We start from the raw sequence: 23635 nt of genomic DNA, 5'->3' as shown, positions 1-23635 counted from the left end.
TGTTTCACTGAAACTACAGAAGAAGTGTAGAGATATTTTTAAGCATTAGGCTACATTAATACTGTCTAGAATAGGCATAAGTATCCCTGGGGGATTATAGTACAAGTTAATTACTAATGAAATTAGAAAAGATATGTACTACCTGAAATTTCTCTTCATAAGGATGTGCTGGCACATGTGCCTAGGTTTGGTCAGATTCACCTGATAAATGTATAAATGGTTTTACAAACTGCCCCGTTTGAGTTTCAAGCCAAACAGTACATAGCTAATGGCCAAGTGTTCTTGCCATTCACATATACAGGGCAGCCTACTTTTCTATAAGCAGAAAATGCAGGAATCATTTTGATTACTTGGATTATTTTAATTACATACTACGTATTTAATTTAGCACTCAAATTCCAGTGATCTCTGAGTGACTGACACTGTATATGGAAAAGAATAAAGTTCTTTAAATTTTTTTTTAAATCCTGGGCATTGGTAGCATTTGCACAATATACTTTTTAGTATAGCTTTATGAACTCAAATTTATTCTGCAGAAATTTAGGTGGTATTATGTCACCTCCATATTTTATTTTCTGATCTACAAGACACCAAACACACACTAACATATGTGTGTGTGTGTGTGTGTATACGTATCTTTTATTTTTTAAGTCTTAGGAAAAACAGTATAAAAATTGAGACATATCTTAAAATCATTCAGAACATTTTTTCAATGAGCTAGCTTCAATTTTTATTGAAGGTTGCTTTTTGTTTAACCACATCTTCCCATATTAAATGTAGTTTTATCAAATGAAGTGCATTACTAGCCCATAATATTAACTTAAATGTAATGGTTTTACATATAGAAGTTTAAAAGCAGGTGGAACTTGATAGTAATTGAGATGAAATGAATTTGAAGTTAAATAGCTTAATTTTTGTATAATCTGTCAACTAATTCCATGCTTATTTTATACAGAATTTAAAAGTAAAAAATTCTCAGATGGTGAAATAAAATTTATTGTTGATATAAGTAGCAGGATTTTAAGTTTGATACTTTAATAATTCCTATACAAACAAAACAATTGTGAAAATAATCAGAGTATATTCAGTATGTCAACTAAGTAAGAATAATAACTCTTAGATTTATCTTGACCTTTTAAGGTTTTTTAGTATTTTGGGGTTCTTTTTTGCAGCCATTTAACCATTCTTTTTTTTTAAGAAGTTTCTCCCTCTCTGATTTGTGAACACCAGGTGACTGTTCTGTGAAATCATCTTTCCTTGCCTTTGAATTAGCTTTCCTTAGTCCAGGAGTCAACATCCATATTTTATATACCCAAATTAGTAGGTGTTTCTTGAAATCTTTCTATATATTTTTTCTGTATATAAATGTATTATGAGATAGTATAGATTTAAACTATAATTGTCTTTCCAGTTTCTAAACATCCTAAGTAAGAGATTTGGATGGCATTGAAACACTAGCCAGTGGAAGTATTTGGTTTTATAGGATTTACAAAAAGAAAAAAAAATGTCTTTCTCATAGTAGACTTGCTATTCTTAGCAAGGACGAGGGGAACTGAACCAGGCCTTGGCTAAGTTATTACTCTGTTATACATCACACTAAATTAAGCCCAGCCTGTGCATGTGTAAACCTCAGGGTGGTTTCCAGATTAGACAGCATTTTTTGTTGGGGGATTACACCACAGTTGGTGCCTTTCACTTCTCCCTCTCTTCCTGACCCCCCCCCCCCCACCCAACATGGAAACTTTTCAACTTTTTCAAAGAAGTAGGCGGGGAAAGTAGACTCTTTATTGATGGCAAAAAAACAAACTGGCTGCTGGACTTCCGAGACAGCTTTCTAATAATAAAATAGAGTAGGCCTTATGACAAAGAATTCCTGAATGTACTAAATATATAAGGAAGCCTATTTAAATTCACCAGAGGGGCTTAGAGGACAAGCAGCAGAAAGTTTAAAATTCAATTCAAGCCATGCCAGAAAATGAAAATTTACTTAAAAAGGATTTCTGAAACAATTGTTCAGACATGTCAACTTTTAAGGTTATTTCTAGAATAATGAAATTCGTACTCTAATTTCTGTGGTGACTTTTTCAATTAGAAAGAAAAAGTGATTAATAGAATCTCAAAGGAATTGTATGTTATGTTTAAGAAAATGTGTTTTCTTTCTCTAGAGAGTACTCTCGTGATGGCCACTTAGTGCACGAACTAAAATCACCTAAATATATGCATAGGACAAAGAGATGATGTATTTTTTTTTTCAACAATGAGACATATCATAGAATTGTTCTTCCTACTGTGGAAGGAAGACATTCAACTTGTGTGTTCTTTCTAATTTCCTGCTATCCAATTCTATGCTTTATATTTTAAATGAATGTAATGAAATAATTCTGAAAGAACAAATTGTTGATAAATAATACATAGTACTATGTGATGCTAAATTGGAAAGATTAATATCCCTACCTTATCTCTTACTGACTTTAGAAAATGCTCTTTACCTTTTCTTTATCTATCATGAGTACCCATATCTATAAAAGTATATATCTTCTTAGTCCTAATGTTGAGTCAAAAGACTGCTTATAAAGTTTATATGAAGGCCAATATGGCCTTCGCTAAAGGATGAAATTTTTAGCTGGCTTTTTCCTAATGTCTACTTTTAGGGTTAACATGAATATTGGATAAAGATTGTCATTCTTTGTCTCAGGGATTACAGGTTGTAAAGAAGATGGCAATTTAACTACAAATGGATGCAGCCTGGGTCATCATTTACTAAACAACTAAATTGATTTTCATTTTGTTAAGTCGTAATGACATTTTAGTATTGTTGATCAAAAAAAAAATCTACGTAAATTTCTTAGCCCCATTCCTAGCACCAAAAACAACAATGAGAATGACAAGATAACCTGGAGATGTTTTCTTTGAACATATGTACCCTGATTTATTAATGTCACCCCAATAAAATGAATTAAAAAGAATAAAAAACAACAACCAAAAAACAAAAACAAACCTCCCCAAAATAAACAGAAACCACTCAATTAATATTAGCATATTTCTTCCTTTTGGGCCTTAGTATTTGCTTTTGTTAAACACACTATTTTTTACATCACCAAAATTTTAGTGTGAGAGGCAGGATACCATTAGAAAATCATTTCTACTTCAGGAAAAAAAAAAATTATTCTCAAGGTCTTTATCATATGTTTCCTGTGTATTAACTGTAAGAAATAGAAAGAGAAATTCTGCTCTCATATAGCTTGTGGTCTACAAAAGAAATCTTTGACTTGTTCAACATGTTTTGTCCTTTTTCTGTGTCTTTGCATTTTATAAATCTTGTAATTCAGCAGTTTTATTCTTTTTTATATTTTATAGATAACATACTGTGTGGTTTGTCCTGTTTTCTAGTTGTAGATGAGATAACCTATACACTTTGAGTTGCTTTAGACAAAATATGGTTGGGATATAGTTAGAATTTTTCAGTGCCTTCATATTATTTCCTATACCACACAAAGGTCTTTAAAAACCATAAATAGACTATGAATATTAATAATTGAGGTTAATAAAACTGGTATTTCCAGAATAATTGAACCAACATGTAGCATATACATATGTTTTATATCCTCCTAAAAATCATCATTTAACTTCTTTTTTTAAAATATGTTGTATATGATATTGATTATGCAAATTTTCATGAAGTGGCAGTTACATACATGAGTCAAAGGACCAAAGCATTCTAATCAAGCTATTCTCTTGGAGTTTATATATAGAATAAACTTGGATTTTTTTACTTTTACATCTTAAATGCCACCATTGAACTTGAATAGTGAAGTAGAAGGTAAAAGACTGGAATTCGAACACCATTCCTACCACTAGTTATCTTATAGAACTAAACCTCTCTCTTTCACTTTCCCAATTTACAACTGATTTCCAAAATAAAAATTAAAAAGATGTGGAAGAATATGATTTTAAGGTAACTCTCAGGTAAAAAATTAGTATGTCATTAGCTACTTGGATAATTTTTTATCTCACAGGGGACAATTTAAGTCAAAGAGGTAAGAAAGAATAGTCTTAGTTTAAATCACTACATTAATCAGACTCTACAGAAAAAGAACACAGCTCAAACCAATTTAAGCAAAATGGAAGCTGTATGTATTTCATGAACTCCTCCTCCTCCTCTTCCTTCACCTCCTTCTCTTCTTCCTCCTTCTTCTCAGGCTTCTCCTCTTCTCCTCTTACTCTGTCTCTCTTTCCTCTACCTCTCTTATTCCTTCTTCCTTCCCTTCCACCTCTCTATCTCCCTCTCTTTCTGCATCTCAGTATTTCTTCTTCTCTACTTCTTACTGTCTCCAGTGTAGTGACTTTATCCTAAGGTGGGTGACTTCATTCTCACATTCTTTCTATACATTGGCAGAAATGGCCACTAGCAACTCTAGACGTGTATCATGTGTCATTCTTAGAGCTTGTGATTCCAGAAAGAAAAAGAAAAAGATTCTCTCTACTCTTACATCAATTCCCTTTCTCAGAAGGCTCTGATTTGCTCTGATTTTTAGATACCTCTTTGTCCAGATGAAAGTTACTCATATTAGTCCTGTAGCGGGGCAGGGTAGGGTTAACCTATCAAGGTTAATGTCAATGGCAGAAGGTGACAAAATTCCAAATCAGGCAAAAATGTAACAGAGGTCCAAACAACCACTATAAATTTCTAAATTTCTTAGCATAATATGTTATGGGCTTCTGTCAAATATGTTTACCTTTGTAAACTTAGTGAAATCTGTCAACATTCAGACAATATTAAGTTATTTAGCCCAAATATACTTTGTACAAGTGTTGTAACTAAGAAACATCTACAGCAACAAATTTCAACTTTGTTTATCATGGGGGTTGATTACATTTGGCTAACATCTTCTGTGATCATTTAATATGCAGGATATATCAGGAACGTCAACATTGGGACTCATTTAGGTATTTGATGTTTTAAAAATTATTTAGGTTTATTAGAAATGGGAGTTTGGTAAAGAAGCGATGGTGATTATATTTTGTAGTCCAGTGCTTGTGTTCAGCCATGATATGATCATGTGCTCCTGTACAGCAAATTTATATCTTTTTCACTTTTACCACCAATTCTAGGAAGCTTTACATAGGTGATTCTTGAAACCTTTTATTCTGGTTTGTGAATTGATTGATCCCCTTCCATCTTCTACTAGTTATATATACATATTTGTATCTGTATATAATTGCACTCATTATATGATTTTATATGATTAGGATGTTAGATCCATATCTTTTTCAGCCCCGTTGTTTATCATGATATAACCTGGGCAGTTTTAAACATTTTCCTATTAAGAACTATTTAGAGATCATCCTCGATGAAATAAAAGATTAATTTACTATGAATAATGATACAGATGAGCAATGCTATAAATATAATTTAGAGAGTTTGAAAATGTATTTTTTTTTTTGTATTTTTCTGAAGCTGGAAACGGGGAGAGACAGTCAGACAGACTCCTGCATGCACCCGACCGGGATCCACCCGGCACGCCCACCAAGGGTGACGCTCTGCCCACCAGGGGGCGATGCTCTGCCCCTCTGGGGCGTCGCTCTGCCGCGACCAGAGCCACTCTAGTGCCTGGGGCAGAGGCCAAGGAGCCATCCCCAGCGCCCGGGCCATCTTTGCTCCAATGGAGCCTTGGCTGCGGGAGGGGAAGAGAGAGACAGAGAGGAAGGAGGGGGGGGTGGAGAAGCAAATGGGCGCTTCTCCTATGTGCCCTGGCCGGGAATCGAACCCGGGTCCCCCGCACGCCAGGCCGACGCTCTACCGCTGAGCCAACCGGCCAGGGCCTGAAAATGGATTTTAACATAGCAATTCTTCCTAATTAATCAGATTACAAAATTAGGCTATAATGTCTAGTTTATTAGAATAAGTTATCATATTTGCAACATCTGTTTATGCTCCTATTAGTATGTATTTCTAAATGTCTGAGACATAGATTGCCATAACAGTATCTGTTATTTAGTCTGTGAAAGTATGTTACCTACTTTGCCCCCACAATATTTGCTTATTTCTCGCAAAGTAAATCTTCCAGACTGTATTTTATCATATCCTTATCAAGAAGGAGGAAAAAAGACTAGGATTTTAGTTCAGCTCTGCTGATTGGTTAAATAAAGTGATGACTGTCATTGGCAGCCTTTCCAGACACTGTACCTTAACTCCAGACAGTCAGCTGGTATTTAACTATTGCTTTGTCTTAACTATAAATCACTGTCTCCTAGTGGCCAAGGCTGACACCTTGACATTTTCAAGAAGAGAAAAGACCTGATTTGAATGGAAATCAATTTAATTCTACAAATCTTGGAATACTGCTCTAAGCTTTATCTTGTGTCTTTTTGAAACATATTTGGAATTATCATGATTATCAGAGGATTATTTGTGCGTTATATTTTAACTTATTTTAGCTGTTAAAATTATATTCCTACTTCCTTATTTAATCTCAACAGGAAAAAAAAATTTTTAAATTTGTATGTAAAAAAATAAAATCACTAGGCCCTGGCCGGTTGGCTCAGCGGTAGAGCGTCGGCCTAGCGTGCGGAGGACCCGGGTTCGATTCCCGGCCAGGGCACACAGGAGAAGCGCCCATTTGCTTCTCCACCCCTCCGCCGCGCTTTCCTCTCTGTCTCTCTCTTCCCCTCCCGCAGCCAAGGCTCCATTGGAGCAAAGATGGCCCGGGCGCTGGGGATGGCTCTGTGGCCTCTGCCCCAGGCGCTAGAGTGGCTCTGGTCGCAACATGGCGACGCCCAGGATGGGCAGAGCATCGCCCCCTGGTGGGCAGAGCGTTGCCCCATGGTGGGCGTGCCGGGTGGATCCGGGTCGGGCGCATGCGGGAGTCTGTCTGACTGTCTCTCCCTGTTTCCAGCTTCAGAAAAATGAAAAAAAAAAAATAAATAAAAAAATAAAATCACTAATAAAGGTTGAATGTAACAAATTAAGAAAGAATATATAAATACAATTCTTTGGGAATTGAGAATTATTTATTTGAGTTGTTGAGAATTATAGGAAATTCCCTAGAGGAGGCTGAATTCTATAGGAAGTGATGGAAGGGCTGGCTTTCAGACAATGTATGTAGCGTATGTATGATTTTTATTTTAAACATGACGTATCGATAGTTTTAAAATATTATAGTAGCAGTAAGTACTATTTAGTTTTGCATTTTTTTTTTTTTTTGTAAAATGTCCTGTGATTTAATAATCTGAGCTGTGTACCCAACATCTAGGTTAACCTTTGATTATCTTTAATACATAATGCTTATTTTGGAGTGATTTTGAACTTTAATGGGGCAGGTCTCAAGCCTAAAATGCTCTGAAAAGTATTTTTATTTTTATATTCTTGCATTATAAAAAGCAGGATTAGTATTATAGAGTCAATGAGGAATAGCATGTACTTAATTGTATTAGGTGGGTCTGGCATTAAACTCTCCCATTTTTTTTTTTTTTTTACTCAAATGGCATAAAAAATAACTCCACACTTGACTCATGTGAAAAGTTCTTTTTAGATATTTTAAGAACTTGACATTGAATGTTTAAATAAAAGTAACCTACTCTGTTGTCATTCACTTTAGGAGAACAATGCAATTTCTTTAAAACCATAAAATGGAAGAAACTTCTACTTAATACTTTGCTAACTCTCTTTATAAGAGTGATGTAAACTCAGTTAAGCCTTAGATTGTCTCTTCACAATTATTAGTGAAGAATTTGGGCATCACCTTCTGTCTTGTCATATATGGAAAGATTAACAGTGTCTGGTAGTGATTTCACTTTATCATTTTTATTATTAGCTTCATCTTTGTCCCAAATCTCACTTCTCGACAGAAATACTCTTTGAATGATACATTGATATTTTGCAATGTCTTGTGACCAAGTGTAGTTATAGAAAATTCAAAACAAGAGACTTCCAATACTTTGATCTTTTTACCCACCTTTCTACTCATCCATCCATTCATTTATAATCTATGCAAAACAAATGCTTATGTCAGAAATAGAAAATAATGTTAGAATTCCTTCTTTAAAGAATATGATGTTCTCATGAGAAAATGAAAAAAAAACTAATATTAAAAAAGTTATAGACCTGGCCGGTTGGCTCAGTGGTAGAGCGTCGGCCTTGCGTATGGGGGACCCGGGTTCAATTCCCCGGCCAGGGCACATAGGAGAAGCGCCCATTTGCTTCTCCACCCCCCCCTTCCTCTCTGTCTCTCTCTTCCCCTCCCGCAGCCAAGGCTCCATTGGAGCAAACATGGCCCGGGCACTGGGGATGGCTCCTTGGCCTCTGCCCCAGGCGCTAGAGTGGCTCTGGTCGCGGCAGAGCAACCCGGAGGGGCAGAGCATCGCCCCCTGGTGGGCAGAGCGTCGCCCCTGGTGGGCGTGCCGGGTGGATCCCGGTCGGGCATATGTGGGAGTCTGTCTGACTGTCTCTCCCCGTTTCCAGCTTCAGAAAAATACAAAAAAAAAATAAATTAAAAAAAAAAAAGTTATGGCCTGACCAGGCAGTGGCGCAGTGGATAGAGTGTCGGACTGGGATGCAGACGACCCAGGTTCAAGACCCCGAGGTCACCAGCTTGAGCGCAGGCTCATCTGGTTTGAGCAAAGCTCACCAGCTTGGACCCAAGGTCGCTGGCTTGAGCAAGGAGTTACTCGGTCTGCTGAAAGCCCGTGGTCAAGGCACATATGAGAAAGCAATCAATGAACTAAGGTGTTGCAATGAAAAATTGATAATTGATGCTTCTCATCTCTCTCTGTTTCTGTCTGTCTGTCCCTGTCTATCCCTCTCTCCCCTCTCTCTGACTCTGTCTCTGTAAAAAAAAAAAAAAAAAGTTATCAAGGTTGAATATGACAGATTCAGAAAAAATATATAAATACAATTCTTTGGGAATTGAGAAGTATTTATTTGAGTTGTTTAGAATTATGGAAAATTCCCTAGAGGAGGCTGAATTCTATAGGAAGTGATAGAGGGCTAGCTTTCAGGCAGTGTATGTAACGTGCAAATGTGCAGGAGCAGAAAAAACGAGTTGTGTTTGGCATTCAGTTTTCTTGGAATATTAGGTGCCATTTATAAAATGACTATTGAAAGCTGAGCTGAGATTAGCTTGAGGAAAACCTACACTGCTCACAGTGGCTCTTCTGGTAATTGTGTAGTTTTACAGTGTATTTGACACTGGGAAACCTTTAACAACTTTGGACAGATGCACGAATGGAAGATGCAAGATTAATCTGAAGTCAGTGTGACATAAGACATTAGCATAAAGGACATATCAGAACTACCCAACAAGGCTTATGAAGACATGTCTCTCTTCTTACTCATGCAGAGATGTATTTTATAAAAACTCTTAGGTTATTGACTGACATTCCAGTTGAGAAAAAGTCAGATAGAAAATGTTAAATAAGAAGACATCAGTGACAATTAGACACTAAGAAACAAACAAAAAAAAAAGAGATGTAAACCAGAGATTTTGAACCTGAGGCCCACATACCCCTAGCCATTTGATGTTTCATGTTCCCATGAGATTCCATGAAATATTTTGGGTGAATATTTATTTTTCTTGGGAGTCTAGTAGTGTTTAGAAGATTCTCAATGGAGGCTGGCACCATCCCAAAATTAAGAACTATGAAGGATAGTGTAAAAAGGAGGAGGTAAATGTGAGAAATATCTTAAATGTATAATTAAGAGAATTTAATGATTGAATAAATTGCATGGAGATACAAATTGTGGCAAGTAAGAAAGGAGAAGATGGCACTAATTTTTCTTACCATTTGACACTAGAGGAATGAAGTTATGATAATCCTTTTGTGAACCAGCATCAGATCCCCCTTGGTTCCTATTTCAGTTAATAGACCTTTGATTCAGGCATATTGGCTTCATAGTGTGAATGTGACACCCAGAATAGATGTCAAACATTTAAAGAAAATTGTGGAGGTGATTGCGTAGCTTTGAAAATCATTCTCATTGAAAACTGGTAGAATACTTTGAAGTAAAAAAACTTAATCTGTTTCTACCTATTTTCTCTCTTTGAATGACTTCTTTCCCAGGTTATCTCAAGATGACCATTGGAGTTCTACCATATTGTTTATTTTCAGTCAATAAAAATAAGAAGTCAAGATCAAGGACACTATTTTTCTTTTAAAAAATAAAGTCTGGAATTGTTATACACACCTTCCACTATACCCTTAGACCTTAGTCGTCAAATACATAGAGCTTTTGGGTAGTGGGTTCATGGAAATATAGACTTTATTTTGGATGAACATTTACCTAGTGAAGGACCTAGGAAAAGGGAGAATAGATATAGCAGAAAAACTAGTACTCTCTGTCACACTGAACATAATTTTGAAGCATTCAATAATTAATAAAAGTGAAAATAATATAGAGACATTTATCTTAACCTTCTATCTAAATAATATATTTTGATTGGAAAGAAGCAGACATTTCTTCATAATATCTTTTCATAAAAACATAACTAATTTTAAACTCCTGTCCTCCTTAAATAATTTATATCCTGCAACGACTGGAATTCTTTTATGTTAAGTTAGAAAGATTATTTTACTGACTAAAATTAAAATTAAACCTACTGGTCCAATGGTATTAAGTTTACTGGCATAAATCCATCATAAGCCAATTTAGGATATATTTACATTATTCTAAAGACAACTAGTTTATTTACAAAATAAAATCTCACAAAGATAACAAGTGTTAGTTTTTTGAAATTAGAAATTCCAGAAAAATAGAAAAAAATGTATGAAACTCATCAATCAGAATATCTCTTTTTGTCTTATTTAAAACACATATACCTTTTCTCTCTCCCTTTATCTCTCGTTCACATACATACCTACACTCCACTATTTTCATAATTATTTCTAATTTGTATTTTAATTGTTAAATGCCTAATGAACACTTTTTTGCCTGTTATCATTTTAACACATACTCATTATGCTATTTGACTAGAATATAATTTATTTAACTTTCTAATTCACAGTTGTAGATTGAGTTTCTTTTTATCCTTTTTTTCCTTAATATAAACAGAATTCTTATGGCATTTTCTATAATTACATATAATAATTTTTTGGAATATTAATTGGGATAAATGAATATGATCTGAATGAAGGTGATGGCAATAGAAATGAAAAACCAATGAAATATTTAAAATATATAATTGACAGAGCCAAATAATTAACTGGACAGAAGAATGTTTGGAAAATTTTAACAATTTCCCAAATATGTTTGTTGCTACATTTTTCTCTACTCATAATATCAATGGCATTTATTGCTTTAGTGGGATGTTAGACACAATCAAGAACAGAGTCAATAGGAGATTTAAGGCTTAGTAGACTTTTAAACTTATAATGAATATACTAAGCCCAAAACAAACTGTTGTGATTTGGAAGAAATAAGCTATTAAAAGATAAATGGCTTTTAACAAAATAATAATAATAAAATAAATAAAAGATAAATTGTTTATTTTTAATTTCTAAAGGGCATGGCCAGAAATATTAACCTGATTCTAGAAATCTGGATCATAGAATTTATAAATGTTAAGTATAAAGTAGAGGAGGGTTTGGGACATGAGCTAGATGTATTTTCCCATCACACAGGACAGCATGAAACTTTCTGGGTTGTGGGCAATGAGGAGCCTAGAGTGCTAGAGGGAGGAGAAACAAATCGGATATATACAAAGAATATATCCTATTTCACTCCTCTTAGAGTTGCAAATTCTAGGAGAAGAAAGTAGGTAACAGATTACCTTTGATGGGTGTGAAGACATAAGATACAAAGAATTTAAGAGTGCTGCCCATCTGGAACCCTACAGGGAGACTGCTTTGTAGATGCCTGTAGGAATAACAGTGGGGAAGAACCACAGACTGAACCCTTCTCCAACCTTCAACCCATGGCCTTCCCCAAGAAAGTCCTTCAGAGAAGCACAAAAGAGATTTGGAAAAGTTTCCTTGTTTTCAAAGGCATCAAAGAGATAGCTGCAAGTAAGTGGAGGATGTTGTGGGATTTCAGAGGCTCCTCAACAGCAGCTAGTACCAATGGTAGAAGTTTAATAGACAAGGCTTTGCTTTATCTCTTTTTGTCTCAGTCATTGGCAGACACGCCCATTTATTTACTCAGCCAACAAATACATTGAGTATCTTCCGTGTGGCAAGCAGATTATTTTAAACTGTAAATTTAGCTTTCATTTGTAAATTTACTTTTCAGTGCAAATTATTTTATTGTATTTGTTTAGTGTTAATTGAACATATCAATGTCTTTATATTGAACGGAATATATGTTTAACACAATTCTTATGAATGGATATTAGGATTACAATTAGAAATAAACAAAGCCCTGGCTGATGTTAGAGCATCAGCCCGGTATGTGGATGTCCTGGGTTTGATTCCTGGTCAGGACACACAAGAGAAATGACCATCTGCTTCTCCAGCCCTCCCCCTCTTGTTTCTCTCTCACTCTCTTCCTCTCTCTCTCTCTCTCTCTCTCTCTCTCTCTCTCTCTCTCTCTCCCTCTCCCCCTACTGCAGTCATGGCTCAATTAGAGTGAGTTGGCCCCAGGTGCTGAGGATGGCTCCATTGCCTCCACCTCAGGCACTAAAATGGCTCTGGTTGCAACAGAGCAAAAAGCCTCAGATGGGCAGAGTATTGGCCCCTGGTGGGCTTGCCAGGTAGATCTTGGTCAGGCGCATCCGGGAGCCTGTCTCTCCACCTCCCCACTTCTCACTTTAAAACCCCCCCCCCAAAAAAAAGGAAATAAACAAAAACATGTACATCCATACAGACAAACCTACTCACAAAAATGTAGTAAAGAGTCATGATGCTAGAGAAAATGTGTAATAGAAGAGTTTAGAGAAACTGTGCTCTGTGAAGTCATGGCATTTCTCTTCAAAATCACCGACTAAAGGAAGAGCCTGAGAAAAACAGTACGTATTAATATTACTTCTTCGTTTAGTACTTCTAATTTCTTTTCTGGGAATTCAAGTGGAACAGAGAATCCAGTGAAATCTGGTGCTTTACATCATATTAAGCTCATATTTGCAAGTTAATCAAGTGTGATAGCTAAAATGTAAAAGCATTTGAATCAATACCTCCTTCAGATGCTTTCCTGATAAAAGTGGTTCATTTCCTTTTTTAACTAATTAATTCATGCAAATGGAAAGATTAAAAGAAAAACTTATTTAGATCAGGGTAACTGAATCCAGTGTATTGGACTGCGTTGTTGGCATCTTTGCAACCAACCAATAAAACCCTATTAATAATCAGATCTCAGAAACATCTGTCTTAGAAAGTGATACACTTTCTGGGTCCATTTACTTGAATTAAGTTAGGGTCAAGAGCAGAGGCTAGGTTACTTCTACCTGGAAATTAATCAGAAAATTCATTTTGCCCTTTGATGTTTTTTAAAGTACCTTGTGCCTCCCCCACCCATGTTTATCTTCTTAAAATTCTAAAGCTCTCTTTTATGCATTACAGTTGTTTAAATTTGAATTTGAAGTTGTGGGTTTCTATATTTACATAATTATATACTGAAAGCATAATAGGGTAGTGCAAAATGTTTTCAAAAGATGTGACATCTTAAAGAAAATTGAAAAGCATCATAGTGGCTCTACTATATTGGCAAATGTCAGGCTACCATCTTAGTGATATTTCTGCTAGAGGAAACCTACTTTCTATTTTGTGTTTTCTCATTTGCATTACTACAAATTTATTCATGCATATGAAAAGGATATTATTCATATTCATATTCCTTCCTCTCCTTATTCCAAACCTAATGTGTTTATAAGTTACACATAAAAGGCACTGCTATATCTATATATTTATACATATTTATATGATTAAAATTTGGTATTACAACTGGAGAGTAAACCCAAGTGATAACATTATGTGTTAGGTGTGTCTTATTATTACATCATTAATAGCATATCAAAATTGTCAAATACCTTGAAATCCAGTAATTGTAACTGACAAACTTGAGCATAATTTGTCTCTATTGGTAAGTATTGAAGTAGGAAGAGAGAGAGAGTGCATGTTACTGTATGGTAAGCTCTTGTTTCTTCTGCAAATATTTTTAATGAGATGCTGTTTTTATTGTATTCATGGTAAGTAGCTACTGAAGTTAATATGTGCTTAAGGCATGTCATCTTCGAAATTCAGAAACTCAGTGCTGTTTGGAGAACTATAAAGATTAACTGTCAAAAAGAAAAATGATCAACCTACCAGAGCTTATCTCCCTCTAATGTTTGATTCTTCTTAACTCACTATTCCAGGAAATTATTTGAAAGTTTAGGGAGAGTTCACAAAGAAAAATTATTTCTATCCAGTTTTAATCTTACCCCTTAGAAAAACAAATATTATTGCTTAATTGCCAACAGGTTTCTCTCATAAATACCTCAGCATTTGTGAATGAGAGAAAAATGGACAATTAATTTCGTGTCCATTCATTACAATGATAAGGTGTCAAGAATACCCATTCTTGGTGTTCCATTTTATCTGTATTTGAGGATAGCATGAAAGAGGATAAAGAGGAAGCTTATGTTTTCTCTTTAAAATTAATTCCCAGTTAGCCATTTACTAGTGGATTATTTTTCAGCCAAGAATACATTCTAATTGCATTTTTCTTTTTGGAGATTGTAGCAGATATTAAAGTGAATAGATAATGGTAAGCATATATAGAATAACCTGGTTTTCTAGACAGACTCACTTGTCCAAGATCAGACGGCTACAGCACATTTAGGGTTACAGTCTCCTTCCCTTCCTCCTTATTCTCAAGTGCAATGGAGCTTTTTCCAACGTTGCCATGGTAACACTATATCTGGCTGCTAGCTCTGTCGTAAGTTATTGAACTGAGACTGGCTTTTGGTTTAGCAGATAATTAGGTTCTGTCTCACAGGTTCATTTTCCTGTGACTGGGACATGAATATGACCTACAGCTGGCCTCAATTTCAGTGTCATAGGCAAAACTTTAACCCTTCCCAAGCTCCCAGGCACTTTCCTGAGCCTTGCTAGTGAGGTAGAAGTCCAATGCAGTTTACTCACATCTTGGAGAGGATTCCCAAGTCCCATTTCATTTTTTCACCATTATCATAACACTAAGGTAAATATGGGCAAGGTTGCACACTTAAAGTATTATCAAAATTAAAAATCTATCAACAATATTATATGTATTTTTATATACTTTATCTAGAACAGGGGATGGGAACCTATGACTTGCAAACCAGATGTGGCTCTTTTGATGGCTGCATCTGGCTCACAGACAAATCTTTAATAAAAAAAATAATAACGTTAAAAAATAAAACATTCTCATGTATTACAATCCATTCATTTCCTACCTCTCATGTTCATGGTTGCAGGTAGCTGGAGCCAATCACAGCTGTCCTCCGCGACAACAGCAAATTTTTATTGGATAATGCGTAATGTACACGGGTCGTTGTATGGCTCTCACAAAATTACATTTTAAAATATGTGGCGTTCATGACTCTCTCAGTCAAAAAGGTTCCCAACCCTTGATCTAGAATATGTGAAATAAATAGTGTTATTTCCCTGTTTCTTTAGTAATTTTTAAGTTACATCAAAGTATCTTGTGTTGCAATTTGGATTCCACAGTAGTTTTCAGAATCTCCACTGTAGGAATATCAGCTTGGTACACTTATTCTCAGCTCTGAGAACTGTCTGTCAATTGATTCTGCTCCTCCCTTTCCTGTTTATAAACCCTAGATTTTTAGCCAACATGTAAAGGCTCCTTTGGAGTCAAAGGCAGGTCCATATTATAGGAACCAACATCACCACTCTACTAAAATGCTCAAATGTTCACTAATGGCATGAATCTTGCTGGCTTGAAATACCAACAAAGATCTGCCCTTTGTTTAGGACAAAGGAATAAGCATAACTTTTGGAATGGATATTAAATTCACAGTACCCAAGGCAATACAGAATGTTGCAGGGTTAATACGAGAGTATATATATTTCTATGTAAACAGTACAAAAGATCTTCAAGGGAATCTGACATTTTTAGTGTATTTCACCTAAAATGTTACCATGAAAGAATAAGGAAAAAATAAGAGAAAGTTGAGACTGCCATCATTAAAATACGAATCAAAGAATTCCATAGCTTAATTGGCTGGAAAATTATGTCACTATCTCAATAGAGATGGGGCAAATTTATAAAAAGACTTAGAAGATTCAACAGTTGTATACTGAAATCCTGATTAATCTGTATGTGTTCATGTACACCTCATAGACATCTGTTTTAATCTCTTCTTTGCATTAGAAAACTCTGGATGAGAAAGCATTTTGAATGGCAGAAACCTCAGTTGTCCTGACTGTGTCTGATGAACGCAGAGAACTTAATAGAGAGGGTTAGTATGAGGGGAGTTTGTATGAATTAAGAGAGAGAACTGATATGTGAGGAACCTAATTGATGCAAGCTATTTTTCAGTAAACTAAGCTTCTTTTAACCTCTAGTCTCAAGTACATAACATCTGCTGTTCTCTTATTAATGACCAATAAGTGTTTGTTGAATGAATGTATGAATTTTCCTTACTCTCTATTCTATGTAGTAAAAACTAAATTAGCACAGGCTTTAGGAGGTCTACAAGCATTTTCAATCCAAATTTCTTTTTAACTGTCTTCTTTTGATCCCAGTAATCCCTAAACCCGACACATGCATGTCATCTCTAGCCTGAATTGTTGAAAGAGCATCTTTACTTGTCTCCTCCACTCTTATTACCCACTATAGTACTGACCATGCCCAGGAGACTGAACACTAGTTTAAAATGCAAGTCACTTGAAGTAAGCACCCTTCTCACTCACAGCTTCCCAGTGGGTTTGCACATAATTAGAATAGTACACAAAATCCCTACTGTGCTTAAAAAATCTCTGTGTGACCATGCCCCTGCCTATAATGTTGACATCATCACTTCTCTCTTCTACACTCTCCACATTGCCTTTCCTTAGCCAGCCAAGCACATACCCATTGGAGAGCCTTAGCCTTTGCTGTTGACTCCCCAGGAATGCATGGCTCACTCCTTTACTGTATTCTGGTTTCTCTGCCGAAATGTCACCTCCTTAGAGATGCTTTCCCTGAACATTTTTAAAAGTGCCTCGTTTATTATCCAACAACTTGTTTGCTTTAAGTTTTCATCATAGTGCTTATTACTTTTTGATATATTAGATAAGTATATGCCTTTCCAATTAAAATATAAGCTTGTATGGGCAGGAGCTTTGATTATGCATGAGTATACCTCTAATTCCTAGAACTTAGGGCTGGACCCTAATAGCCTTTATAAATATTTGTTGAATGAATGAATAAGTGAATGATTAAATAGAAAGATCCAGAAAGAAGGTCTATGATCCCAATCTATGTGAGACTAATTATGAGTGTCCCTGATATAATGAATGAAATCTTACCCAACATGATAAAATTGGATGAATAGATACACTAAATTTAGGAATATAGTGTGTATTCCTGTGGCTGTCTTCATTAGATTTAAGTAAAACAGGAAATTAAGCTTATTTCTACCTCATTGTTGCATGAATAAAATCTAAAATAAAGCACAACTCATGTACCAAAAACATCACAACCTCAGTTGTCCACAGAAGACATTTTCTGTAAAGGGCTAGATAGTATATATTTTTGACTCTGTGGGCAACACTGTCTTTGTCACAGTGACTCAACACTTTCGTTGAGGTGTGAAAGTAGTCATAGACAACATATAAACAATGGAGTGTGGCTGTGTTTCAATAAAATATTACTTATAAAAAGGAAATCAGCTCCATTTAGCACCCAGGCTATACATAGTTTGCTGACCCCTGTCAAAGAGTGTTTCCCCAATTTCTCTTCCTGCCAAGTTATGGCTCAAAAACTATGGCTCACTTACCTGATCTGTTCAAGAAATGGTACAAATTGGGGGTTGTCTGGTGGATGGAACACCCCTGAGGCTGGTCCCATTATTCCCTCATCTTCTTTGTTCACAATCAATTCTCAACTCTAAACTGTCTTGGTCATAGCAAAAACAGGGCCATGTTTGATCCTCACAGTGCCAAGTTTTCTTGTAAGAAAACAAAATAAAACTAGATAGAAGGTGATGGAGGACAATCTGACTTCGGGTGATGGGTATGCAACATAATTGAACGACAAGGTAACCTGGACATGTTTTCTAGGAACATAAGTACCCTGATTTATTGATGTCACCCCATTAAAATTAATAAAAATTTATAAAAAAAATAATATAAAGAAAACAAAAGAGAGACACATACAGTGATGTATTGGTGAATGTCTAACAACTGACTCTCTAGGGGGAGAAAAGAACAATTACTAATTTCTGTAGTATATTCTTTCTCCATGGCCATATGGAACTACCAATATGATGTCACTTAACTTAGAATTTAAAAAGATGGACATTAATAGTCTCCTGAATCAGCAGGAGCTGGCTCCAGCCCACAGCAGGATATGTATTTAAAAGCTGCAATAACTTTGCTCACTGCCATTGCTAAGTCTGGAGGAGAGAGTGGTGGTCTTTTTGGGAGCAACTGGCTGGATGCTCTCTTGGAATGTCAAACATATAATGAAAAGGTATATAAATATAATCCTGGATGTAAAGCCCTTAGCTCAGTGTTTGGTCAAAATACAAACTCAGTAAATAGTAGCTATTACTTTACCTTCTTAGTTTGTTATTATAAGCAATAAAATGAAATGTTCAGCTACAGATTCAATCCTATTTTAATGCCTTTGTGTTCATAGAACCTCTTAACATTGAAGCAATTTGTATATATTTGTATATATTTTTGTATATTTGTATATATACAAAGAAATTTTATATAGCTATTCATGACTCTGCCCAGCTCAAGGTTAAGATTGCAACAACATACTCTAGCCAGCATAAAAGAAGCCTCCACTTGACTGAAGCTCTTCATAATACTTCACAAGGGTCAAACTGTGTTGTTTTCCTTCCATGTTAAACAGAATGCATCTTAGGAGCATATTATTGATGGAATAATGGGTTCAATTTGACTATAATCCAAGCAAATACAAGCCATCAAGTTCAGGAATGGCCCAACAAAAAGGTAAAGCTTCACTACAGTTTTGAGGCAAACATTTGAATTGAATTAGCAATATGGATGTCTTATATTTTTTTGGCCAAAACAGTACAGTTCTATCCCAGTTGGACAAAACTAATGAAATGACAAAATATTGACAATAAATTGAGTAACCAGACACCAAAATGGACATCAGTCTGAAAGAAATTAGTGAAAAAATATATATGGACCCTATAAGTGATTAATACACAGCTTAGGTCTCAACACTATGAATTAAGAGAAAAAAGCTAATAGCTGTTCTTTGGAATACTATAAAATTACATTCTTTACCCTCTAGTCTCCTCTGCTTATTCTCTTCAATCTATGAAGTTCTCTATAACTCTATAAGAGGCACGAGTTAGTATTTGGTCTGTGAAATAAAAAAGAGTATTCCTTTTAACCTTACAGCTAATTTTAATCTTTTTCTCTGTACTTCATTTAGTACACAATCCCAATACATTGGTTTTGTAGGTGTTATATCCTGCTCTGCTCCTTTATAGCCTCTTTTCTTTCTTTCTTTTTTTTTTTTAACAACTGATAATCAATTTATTAAAAAGGCTGATTTAAGCATCTGCAATGGTGACTTCAACCTCAACTCCCGGCTCAATACTGATGGAAGTAATCTGTTTAACAATCTCAGAAGGGCTGTGCAGGTCAATGAGACGTTTGTGGATCCTCATCTGAAACCGATCCCAAGTCTTGGAACCCTCCCCGCAGGGAGTTTTTCTTGTAGTGATTCTCAGAGTCTTGGTAGGCATGCGAATGGGTCCTTCCACTTTGAGATTCTCTTCCTTTGCACCTCTGATCAAGTCAGCACATACTAGAGAAAGAAAACGGCCTTTCAGTTCACTCTGAACAACTGAAGGCAGCTTAAGAAATTTTAACTGCTGCTGGCTCAGAATAGCGTATAAAACTATCATTTTAATTCAACAAGTGATTATCTCCTCATTGCCACATAGCCTCTTTTCTAAGAAGACACATGTCAAGTGTGGCCCAAATCCTGATCAGAACTCCTCCTCAACCCCCAAATGTGACTGCAGGAACTGAATTTTCTGTCTCAGTGAATTCTTCCAGATATACTTTTGCTACATTTTCTTTTGGTTTTCTGATTATAGTAATATTAAGAAAAATCTATTTTAGGTAATCATTTTTCTTTTAAAACTTCTATTTCATAAAATTTCAAATATATACAAATTAGAGAATAGTATAACAAACCTCCATGCGCTTATCACACATAGATGTTCAACTATCCAAACATTTTGTGTGGGAGAAGTAGATAATTTACACCTTTCTCCCAGCTATATTGAGATGTACTGACATATAACATTGTGTAATACAGTGAGAAATGATTCCCACAATAAGATTAATTAATGCATATACGTTCATCACCTCAAATAGTTTAGTGACATAGTTATTTTATTTTTGAGGGTAAGAACATTTAAGATCTACTTTCTTAGCCACTTTTCGGTAAACAATACAGTATTATCATCTATAATCACCATGTTGTACATTATACACCCTGAACTTATTCACCTTGTAACTGTCACTTTGCACCCTTTGACCACCATCATTTTCCCCACATCCCTGCCAGCCACCAACCTACAATTGGTTTTTATGAAATTGGTGTTGTTAGATTCCTCATATAAGTGCAATCATACAGTATATTTGTCTTTCTCTGTCTTACTCATTTAAATTTTTATAATGTACTCAAGGTGTATGCATGTCACAAATGACAGGATTTCCTTCCTCTTATGGCTGAATAATATTTTTTTTTAGAGAGAGAAAGAAAGAGTTGGAGGGACAGACAGGGGTGGACAGACAGACAGAAAGGGAGAAAAATGAGAAGCATCAACTCGTAGTTGTGGCACCTTAATTGATCATTGATTGCTTTCTTATATGCACCTTGACCTGGGGGCTACATTAGAGTGGGTGACTCTTTGTTCAAGCCAATGACCATGGGGAGCCCCACGCTCAAGTGGATGAACCCACACTCAAGCCAGTGACCTCAGGGTTTTGATTCTGGGTCCTCTTGGAAGTCCAAGTCTGACATTCTATCCATTGCACCACTGCCTGGTCAAGCTGTATACCACATTTTCTTTATCCACTAATCCAATAGCAAACTTAAGTTGTTTGCAGATCTTGGCATTGTAGATAATACTGCAGTGATCATGGAGGTGCAGGTATCTCTTCAAAATAGAAATTTTCTTTCTCTCCAATATATCCCCAACTATTCAACTTTTATTATTTATATTTTTCTGGTTTTATTCATACCCATCATTCACACATTCTTAAATACCTCGATTATTTTAAAGCACACCCATGCAACATGTAAAATGCATGCATCTATAAAAAAATTCAGTGTTTTTCTCTAAAAAGAGAACACTATTTTTTAAAACACAGTAGCATTATTATCCTTAAAAATATCTATAATAGTTTTTTAATATAAAAAAATCCCATAAGTATATATATTTTAATTGCTATTTTTTACAGTTAATTTGAAGATTTAAGCATAAATCATATACAACATATAGTTAACATATTTCTGAAGTCCTTTTCAAGCTATAAGTTTTCTCTTTTTTTAGTTCTTTACATTTTATTTTTTTATTTTTTATTTTATTTTTTTAGGAAAAGAAATGGGGAGGCAGAGAGACAGACTCCCACATGTGCTCAACTGGGATCCACCTGCATGCCCATTAGGGGGTGATGCTCTACTCATCTGGGGCATCACTCCATGGCAACCAGAGCCATTCTAGCACCTGAAGCAGAGGCCATCAAGCCATCCTCAGCTGCCTGGACAACTTTATTCCAATGGAACTTTGGCTGCAGGAGGGGAAGAGAGAGATAGAGAGAAAGGAGAGGGGAAGGGTTGAGAAGCAAATGGGCACTTCTCCTGTGTGCCCTGGCCAGGATTCAAACCCAGGACTTACACACGCTGGACTGACACTTTACCACTGAGCCAACCGGGCAAGGCCTAGTTTACTTATTAATGAAACTGATTGATTTGTCTTTTTGTATCTTCTTTTTTTTGGATTTTACTGATTGCTTCCCTATTAGAATCGTTAGTCATATTTTCCTCTACCAACATTGCCTGTAAACAGAGTGCTAGACTGAAGTATTTCATTCAGGGTCTTTTCTAAGATTGATTTAACAAAGCTCATTCATAAATGGTACCATATATATTTCATTAGAAAGCACATAGAAAACCTGCTTTTATTTGGCTGAGTGCAAAGATGTTTGTGATTTTAAAAGTAAAACTGATCCTGGAGATTATGGACACTGACACTTGCACAGTCAAAAATCCATGTACAACTTTTGACTCCCTAAAAATTTAACTACAGTCATCTCTCAGTTTCCATGGGTGATTCACTCCAGGATCCCATGGGTACCAAAACCTGTAGATGTTCAAGTTCCTTATATAACATGGCATAGAACAATGCATATACTCAGCCCTCCACACCCTTAGATTCATGATTGCAGGTTGAAAACACTGTTTTTGAAACTCAGTTTGTTGAATCCATGAATGCAAAACCCAAAACCAAGAATATACATGGTCACCTGTATTTTTATTTAAAAAAATCCTGATACAAGTGGACCCATACAGTTCAGACCCATTTTGTTGAAGGGTCAATTGTATATATTATGGACACATCATTGGGAATCAAATATTTCATGTTAGAATATAGTATGTCATCATTTCATGATATTTCAAAACCAAAACCTTAATATACAGTGATTCTACCAATTGAGCAAGTTTGAGCACCATACCTATGAATTTTTCAACTCATAGGTCTGAAACTGAATTAAAATAATGGAGAAGTTTCAGGGGAAGGTCTATGTAGACCTTCTCTAATCCAAAATATCCCTAGGTTATTTTCAGGAAAAAATGAGTAATATTATAGTAATACTGTATGGTGGTGACCCTTATAAGGGAAGATTGTTATGCACTAGATTACAGAGGCAGTTGAAAGTATTAAAACTGTCATGTGGTGGAGTTCGTGAACCATTCCCACCTACTTCAATGAGATAGTGCATCCCTGTCACTATCCTGGTATGCAGAGTTGAGAAAAAATATGAAGACATGGTATGAAATGTTAATTGTCATTTAAAAACAGAATGAAAATAAAAATATGTGATTGTTTATGGACTTTTAGAAATGTATATGTTTTGATTCTTTTTTAAAAAAAAATACTGGAGAATTAGGGAGTTTTAACTTATAGTTAGCTCATTGTAACAGAACTCTAATCTCATGTCATTTTCCAAATATGAAGAGAATATATCTTTCCACTATATATTTATTAGGGATAAATAATTATACTTCATTTTCCATAGGTATGGATGCTTTAAAAAAAAAAAGACTTGCCTGACCAGGCAATGGCACAGTGGATAGAGTGTTAGACTGAGACACAGAGGACCCAGGTTTGAAACTCTGAGGTTGCCAGCTTGAGCATGGGCTCATCTGGCTTGAGTTTGGGCTCACCAGCTTGAGTATGGGGTCACTAGCTTGAGCATGGAATCATAGACATGACCCCGTGGTTGTTGGCTTGAG

The 23635-nt window shown here is 35.6% G+C and overlaps 1 long non-coding RNA gene and 1 other non-coding gene across 2 annotated transcripts in view; one reads left to right on the top strand and one right to left on the bottom strand.

The window, feature by feature from the left end:
* The window catches only part of LOC136393272 (uncharacterized), an 81440-nt gene extending 58280 nt beyond the window's left edge, over positions 1 to 23160 (top strand). Inside the window, exon 3 of the long non-coding RNA XR_010749071.1 lies at positions 21715 to 23160. This is a non-coding gene — a long non-coding RNA (uncharacterized lncRNA). The remainder of the gene's footprint in view (positions 1 to 21714) is intronic.
* On the bottom strand, positions 19978 to 20043 carry LOC136396208 (small nucleolar RNA U54). The gene has a single exon (XR_010749604.1). It is a non-coding gene; the product is annotated as a small nucleolar RNA U54 (small nucleolar RNA).
* Positions 23161 to 23635: the final 475 nt, after the last annotated feature.

This window comes from Saccopteryx leptura, chromosome 2 (genome assembly GCF_036850995.1).
Source record: "Saccopteryx leptura isolate mSacLep1 chromosome 2, mSacLep1_pri_phased_curated, whole genome shotgun sequence".
Lineage (NCBI taxonomy): Eukaryota > Metazoa > Chordata > Mammalia > Chiroptera > Emballonuridae > Saccopteryx > Saccopteryx leptura.
The sequence above is the reverse complement of the archived record's forward strand: the minus strand, read 5'-3'. Positions and strand labels throughout refer to the sequence as shown.